The following is a 7,585-nucleotide window of genomic DNA, read 5'->3' on the forward strand; positions in this document are numbered from 1 at the left end:
CTTATAAACATAATAACTCTGATATATTTCCTGAGCGGATTATTTCTTTACAAACACACCAATCAATTAACTCACATTTAATCATTTTTCATAATTCTTGGATATGTTACTAATTTCGATAATAATTTTTCAAAAATTTAACACACCTTACAACCTCCCCCTTACTAAAATAATAACTTTGATATATTGCCTGAGTTTATTATTTCATTACAAAAACACTAATCAATTAACTCACATTTCATCATTTTTCATAATTCTTGGATATGTTACTAATTTCGACAATCATTTTTTATGATTAAAACCCCACATTATGCCCCTCTTCTACTAATATAAGAACTTTGATATGTTGTCTAGGCTTATCATTCATTACAAACACACCAATCATAATTTTCATAACTTTCACCCACTATGTCGCTCCCACTTACTTAAATAATAACTTTCACGGCATCTTATAATTAATCAGAAGAGACATTTCCAGTGCATTTTATAATTAATCAGAAGGGACATTTCCATGGCATTTTCTAATTAGATCAAAAATTACTTTTCTGAGTTACTGTTTTAATATTAAAACTTTGTTACATTAAATATAGTACCTATTTATAACGCCTCCCCACGGGACGGATTTAGACACCAGGGTCATTTTTTAAGGTGGAGAAAAGGAACAAAAAATTGTCTTAGTCGTAAAGGATTTCTCCTCCGCTGAGAGAGAAGAAATTGAAATGTAGCGTCTGAAGAACAGATACTACACCTTGATCTTGCCCAAAAGGCCAAGAAGAACAAATCATTTTTATAGCTTTGTCTGAACAGCTACACCAATTTTTTTTGTTTTAATGGAATTTCATAACAATTAAACGATACACAAAAGAACGCACACGCTATCGTATTAATATATAGATAATAATGAAAGAGATAATTGGAAAGGAATACCTCAGGAGAACAAGAAAACTCCTGGAAATGAAATTATATAGCAGAAACCTAATAAAAGGTATAAATACATGGGAAGTATCACTAGTAAGATACTCTGGACCGTTTATAGGGTGGACAAAAGAAGAACTGAGACAACTTGACTAGAAAACCAGAAAACTCATGACCATGCATAATGCACAACACCCAAAGGACAATATTGACAGACTCTACGTGAGAAGGAAAGATGGCGGGAGAGGACTGATCTGTATAGAAGACTGTGCACAAGATAACTCGATAAGAACCAACCATATCAAAACAAGGATCGATAAAACCCAAGAAAGCAGCAAATGCAGACTATGTGGACAAAGAGACGAAACGATAAACCATATAGTAAGTGGCCCAAAGGAATACAAAAACAGGCATGACCAAGTGGGGAGGGCAGTGCACTGGGAATTGTGCAAACGACTGCATTTTGAGCGTACAGACAAATGGTACAAGCATAAACCCACAGCAGCACTCGAAAACGAGAACCATAAAATCCTATGGGGCATGGACATACAGACGGACAAACCCATCCAAGTAAAAAGACCAGATGTCGTAATAATTAACAAGAAAGAAAAATCCTATCAAATCGTAGACTTTGCTGTCCCAACTGACCACAGGATGAGTATGAAAGAAAAGGAGAACCGAAGCAAATACACAGAGCTAGCCAGAGAGTTAAAAGGGATTTGGATGATGAAGAAAATCAAAACAGTACAGATAATAGTAGGAGCACTAGGAACAATTCCGAAAAAACTTCGAAAAAAGAATGTCAGAAATTGGAATCAGAAGAATAACTGCAAAAGTACAACGACTTACGATAATGAAAACGACTGAAATATTAAGGAAACCCTTTGAATGCGGAGAATAATGCAAAAAGACAATATAACGAATAAGCGTCACATTGAATGAAGAACACCGAAACTGCATATCTACTAGTTCTACATCCCCATCCTGCACCCCCCCATTGTTTCATCACCGCTCCCCCCAAATTAAAAAGTGATACCAAAGAGCCGAGAAGGGTCAAGAAGGACTGAAAGACTGAGGAGAGAGCGCTAGCCAGACCTCGGCTTGACAAGCGCAAAGCGAACTGGGACCTTGGGGAGGCTGAGTGCCACTCAAATTCCAGTATAAACCAATGGCCACTGCCAGCAAGAAATCAATTGTAAGAGGCTGTTGCGATGATGGAAATTCATTTGCAAATGCTATCGAAGGAAGTGAAGAGAGCTGGACGTCTGGGGAGACTTGTTGTCACTCAGCTTCCAGAGAACACCACAAGTTTCCAATCAGATCGTTTGTTGACCTGTGTGAAAGCTCCACGTGAGGCAATAATAATAATAATAATAATAATAATAATAATAATAATAATAATAATAATAATAATAATAATAATAATAATAATAAGAAGAAGAAGAAGAAGAAGAAGAAGCAGCAGCAGCAGCAGCAGCAGCAGCAGCAGTAGCTCCTAATCTTTTCTGACTTCCTAAATTATTAAAACAATGGGAATAAGTTGTAAATATTAAAATTTGAATATAATCATCTTCATTCTTGACGGAAAGCTTTAGAATCTTCTTTGACTTTTCATGAAGTCTTCTTTCCATATTAATGTCTGATCTTGTTTCTTTTTCAGCGCGATTTCTCTTTTCAGTCATAAAATATTTAAAATGTAGTCTGATTATTCTTATCTTTTTTTTTTTAAAGCTGTGGTATTGTTATCGTAAGACATTTTGAATTCTGCTAACAATCACTTTGTCAGGCTGAAATTTTACGGTAAACTGAATTGCGCATTAATAGAAGTATAGCTTCAATTTCAGACAAACAGATATCAATTCCCCACCAGTAATTGGTTAATGATACTCTACCTGAAAGTTTACCCTCAAGCTCCTAGGCTTAGCATTTACGAAAAAACATGAATTGGAACAAATACATTGAGGTAAGTACCAAATATGCTGCGAGGAAAGTGGGATCCCTTTATCGTGCTAGAAAGTTACTCATACCTGAACGTATCCTGCATTTCATCAAAGCCGCTATTCGCCCATGCATGGAATACTGTTGTCATGTCTGGATTTGTGCATATGCAACTGGTCTCTCGCTCCTAAATAGGGTTAAAAAAAAAGAGTCGCCAACCTAATAGGTCCCGCACTGTCGGCCAAACTCTAACTTCTGTCTCATCGCTGCAATGTCGCATCTCTGTGCCTGTTTTACAAGTACTTTAATGATAAGTGCTCGAACGAGCTTAAAGCACTAGACCCTCTTCGAGCAACAAAATCCCACCCTACACCGTAGAGATCCGCAGATGCCGTACTCAAATAGATTCTTTCCTCAAACTGCTAGACTTTGGAATTCCTTCTCATGCCTCTGCTTTACTGACTATACTGACATGCAGAAGTTCAAGTGTAATGTGAACATACATCTCGCTGTCCAACTCCTTACATAGTATTCCTGCAAATATGGTCCAAAAGAGTAGCCCATCACTACTGTGATTACTGCTGCTAGTGGCACTGTGCTTTGCTTGGGGTGAAAAAAAAAACTGTAAAAATAAGTAATAGAAATATTGCAGTAAACTGAATTGAATATTAAAATATAGTACAGTAGTACAATTAATAGAAGAAATGCCATAGTTTCAGCTCCCAAATCTCCATTGCTAATAAAAAATAGTATAGTAAATTGAGTGCTAATATATTTGTAGCGGTAGCAATTTGGAAGATGAATTTGGGACGCTAAAGCACATGCAATCTAAAAATGGTTTGAAAACCAACGTCTGTCTTTTCATATACTTCTGCATATCTGTTAATTAGAATTACTTTTTATGAGAATGAAATTGTCCTTTTTATACTCTCCTTGGTTTTAAATAAATGAAAATTAAAATAAAAGCAGTGTCTTCTTAAACACAATTATAATTAATAATTAACGCGCACAAAGAAAGCAAAAGCAGACGTTGGATTTGAGACCATTTTTCGATTGTGTACGTTTTAGGGCTTTACATTCATCTTTTAAATTGATGCCATTCTATTACATCAGCACTCTAAACTGAATTGAATATTAAAAGATAGTACGATAGCACAATTCATAGGAGTTATGGCATAGTTTCAGCTTCAGACATACAGATACCAAATATCCATTAGTATTAGATGAATATGCTCTAATGAATGTGATGCGAGTAAAAATGGATTAAATAATAATAAAAAACGCATATTTTAATTGAAAATTCACTCTTTATTCTGCACGCTCGTTTCATTGGCTGACAGTCACATAATAGATCACGTGACTCGAACAGTCGAATTTATTGGTTCTTGGTACAGATCAAATCAAAGCAATCGGTTTATAGATAAAAAAAAAATGATTGATGTCGATTGCCCAATTCAACGTAAGCAGAAAAGAGACCGACAATAATAAAAAAAAAATACACAGAAAAATAAATAAATAAAAAAAAGAAAATTATCTTAGGATGAATGTTCTCTCTTTTTTTTTTCGGACAAAACACGCATGCGTCGCCGGATGGAAGGAATGATAAGGCCCTTTCAACTGAACATTAGATCAATTGAAAAAAAAATAGACAAGAAAAACATTTTCGTTTGCAATATTTTTCCACCGGTTATACCAAAGTTTAAAATGTTGATGACATGACTTTGGTTGAGAAATTGAAGGATTTTGAAAAGAGATTTATGAAATGATACATGGGGTGAAAATCCCTTACCCCGAAATTTAAGAAAAGAAAGATTTCCCAACGACTTAAAGCGGAAAATGAATTTTATATTTTTATCATTACAATTTGAAAGTTTTTGGAAAATAACTATAAAGAATATAAAGTTATTATCGTTTTTAAATATTTCTAAATATATAAAATTTATATATATATATATATATATATATATATATATATATATATATATATATATATATATATATATATATATATATATATATAATTAAAATCAGATTTGTGCCTTTTGTTTTTGTAAAGAGAATAGCAACTAATCGAATTAATTTCCAAATCGTAAAATTAATTGGCTGATGACACTAATTATTATAGCTAATCGATAAACTGTGATACTTCCAAATCCCAAAATGTAGGATTTATGAATAAAAATCCTAATATAAAAACAAAAATGTTTCATCGGCTCAGATTGTTTAAAATAAACAGAATGGATTTTTAGAAGTTGAAATCTTTTGAAGTCCGTATTAAAATAAATTTCGGTATGTATGAAGAATACGGAATGTGCTATTGTTTAGATAGCAATTTCAAATTTAATTAATTTTTTAAGTTATCTTTTGGTTATTAAATTGTTAGGTGAAAATACAGACAAGTTAAAAAATGTTCTGCTCTCTTTCTATATTAAGAATAAGTTTCTAAATAATAACGTTATTATTTTAACACGTTCCGTATTCTACATACCCACCTAAGTTTCTTATTTTTATTCAAGTTTAATAGCACGTCTATCATAAAAAGCTCTTCAAGCAGAGCATGTGAATAAATAGTTAAATTAGCTGCGGAATAATATATGTATAATATATACGGGTTTACTTCAACAAGTGCCGTGAAAATAAATATGTTCATTCAATCTACCGAGAATAAGAGATTCACTGCAAACCGTACCGCACACAAATAAATTATAGGCAATAAAAAGTTACATGAATTCGACCATGATTGCCATGGCGAAAGGTTTCGTGCTGCTCAGCTCTAAAAAGGCACTGATGTGCGTTTAAAAATAAGTCGGATAGAGAAACAATCCCTGAAACAGTCTTCTTTAAAAGCGTTTATTTTTTAAGATATGGACAGGTGTCGTATTTGTTTTGCTAGATAGAGAACTGACAACATAACATTCCATTTATTTGACTTCATTTTAGGAGAGTTACATTTTTTTTCCAAACTTGATATAAAATATCAGTTCTTTGCTCAAAATTATCCCTATATGTAAAAATAAAATAAAGAAAAATCTGTATAACGTACGTACCGATGGCGAAATGAAAATATCATATTCCAAAAATTACGTAAATTGATGAAGCAGTTTTTTTTATATAGGAAAAATATTTTTAAAGTATTAATTGGAATTCGCAGGCATTACAACATAAATTTGAATTATTGAGTTATCCCCCTTTGTTTTTTTTTTGTTTTTTTTAGATTGTTTTCAAAATGACGGACAAGACAGCGACTGTTCTGTTACACATAAAATAGATTTTGTTATTTAACAATAAAACTACTTAATTTAGATGGTTTTTCGGCTATGATATTTTACTTTCGTCACAGGTGCGTACACTATGAAGATTTTTATTTTTGCCTTTTAATATAAAGGGGATTCTTGACAAGAATTCTTGACAAGAATCAAAACCAATCCTTAGTAGTTTCACATGAAATGTATATCATTAAAAATTAGTTATGGACTGTATTTAGACTAAAGGTCGTTTAGTTGGAGTATTTAATTATCTGTTTTATATTAGTTTAATTTTGTGCTGCTTGTTTTTAACAAAATAAAATGTAACAGTAGTATTAGATGTGGGAAATTTTAATTCCAACTGATACATTTATGAATTGACATTACGATAAAATTGTTTAAATATAAGTTGTGTTCGTTTAAATTCTCATTGATCCCTATAAATAATTAATTTCTGTTGATCCCCTATAAACCATTCGCTACCATTCTCTATAATTACTTGTGTGCAATATTAAAAGAAACTATGTTTAATTAAATAATTTATAATTAATTTAATTAAAATGTTATATTTTTCGATTTTTCTTTTTTCTCGATTGTTTTCTTGTTATATTTCTTTTGTAGCAGTTTTCAGCTTACGCCATTTATACATGCACAACTTAAAAAAAAAGTTTCTTTCAAAAATAAATCTAGCGAGGAAATGTTCACTTTTTCTGTATAATCCCGGGGTTGGGATATGATGTGCACAATTTTGTAGTTTCACAATATCTAAGGAATGTTTCACACTGATTGTTTAAAGGTGATCTGATCCCCAAAATAATAAATGAACGTTAATAAATTGGAAGAATGAAATTGAGTGCCAAATTTATGTTTCCTGTTGTCAGTTTTCAATGAAGCCATGAAAATGATTTGGTATTAAAAAAAACCCAAACAAACAAAAACCAAAAAACAAAAAAAAAAAAAAAAAAAAAAAAAAAAAACATAAAAGTTTTGGAGGGATTGATAGGGTCAATTTCAAAAGATGAGCGCAATATAAAAAGGATTAAAGGGTAGCAATTCCTTTTTTTTTCTCCGGAAAACCGGTTTTCTATGTAGAGTTTTGTTAAAACGATTAAAAATGTGTGGATTTGTTTCGCATTCATTCTTAATATCTAGAATTTAAAAAAAAAAAAGAATTAAAACGAATTATTTCTTTGAGTCAGCTAAAAAAAGTTTTATTTTAAGTGTCTTGAATTTTAAACCCATTAACTTAAATGGTATCTCGTCTTAATGGCACCACTGCCATCTTCGTAGCTCTTAAACCTTTTGATTCATCATGTTTCTTCTTTTGTATAGTATGAATGAAACGAAAATGTTAAAGTAAATGTTGCTTAGCACTTTGAAGATCAAAGGTTTTACTGATATAACGTAGTACACACGTGTTAACATGTTGGAATCTGACACATTGCAGACTCCGTCGCAAAGAAGATCAAGACAAGGAATAACTCCAT

The 7,585-nt window shown here is 32.0% G+C and overlaps 1 pseudogene; it reads right to left on the minus strand.

The window, feature by feature from the left end:
* Positions 1-567: 567 nt before the first annotated feature.
* Positions 568-779, minus strand: LOC145278579 (U2 spliceosomal RNA; annotated as a pseudogene).
* Positions 780-7,585: the final 6,806 nt, after the last annotated feature.

The sequence above is a fragment of the Euprymna scolopes genome, chromosome 6 (assembly GCF_053919585.1).
Source record: "Euprymna scolopes isolate OS-2025 chromosome 6, ASM5391958v1, whole genome shotgun sequence".
NCBI lineage: Eukaryota > Metazoa > Mollusca > Cephalopoda > Sepiida > Sepiolidae > Euprymna > Euprymna scolopes.